General features: G+C 49.2%; 1 pseudogene; it reads right to left on the bottom strand.

Annotated features, from left to right (window-relative positions):
- Positions 1 to 7: 7 nt before the first annotated feature.
- On the bottom strand, positions 8 to 298 carry LOC122319849 (annotated as a pseudogene).
- Between the last annotated feature and the right edge of the window lie 298 nt (positions 299 to 596).

Raw genomic sequence — 596 nt, 5'->3', positions numbered from 1 at the left:
TGGCCGCTGGCTTTGCAGATTCCTTTGGCTGGCTGGTCGGGGCGGAGACTTGACCTCCTCACTCTGGGTGGTTGCCTCGTCGCGCAGCTTCTCCACCACCTTGTTGGGGTCGGTAGAGCCCATGCAGGCGTTAAGGTTCGACGAGTTCTGTTGGTTGTATTTTTGCACGCGGGGCCGGCACGGCCACGTCCGGCTCCGAGAAGATGTTGGTGTGTCCGCCACCTGGTGGCTTCCAGCACTCGGCTCGAGGGACGGGCGCTGGTAATGTGGGGCCAATTTTCTGCTCAGTGGATGTCATTTCATCGCTGCTGGTTGAACTGGCTGGCTTTGAAAGTCTTTAAAACACGATTTTACTTGTAGCTGATGTAGTCTTAAAGTTTACAAAATTCTCTGTGGAAACGACGTGTTATTTTCTATTTCAGCTTCTGTCATAGGATCGTTAATGTTTATTGAAAACACAGAGTGCAGGTGTTGTGCAATGCCTCAGCTTGTTCATCGTCAGATCTACACCAATTTCCATTGCTTTAGCGGATGATTATGTTTTTTGGCTGGTCTCTTGAGATATTTAGTTGCTCTTTACAGGTTATACTTCTTTT

Source organism: Drosophila ficusphila, unplaced genomic scaffold (genome assembly GCF_018152265.1).
Source record: "Drosophila ficusphila isolate 14025-0441.05 unplaced genomic scaffold, ASM1815226v1 contig_243, whole genome shotgun sequence".
Taxonomy (NCBI): domain Eukaryota; kingdom Metazoa; phylum Arthropoda; class Insecta; order Diptera; family Drosophilidae; genus Drosophila; species Drosophila ficusphila.
This window is presented reverse-complemented; position numbering and strand designations above follow the sequence as displayed.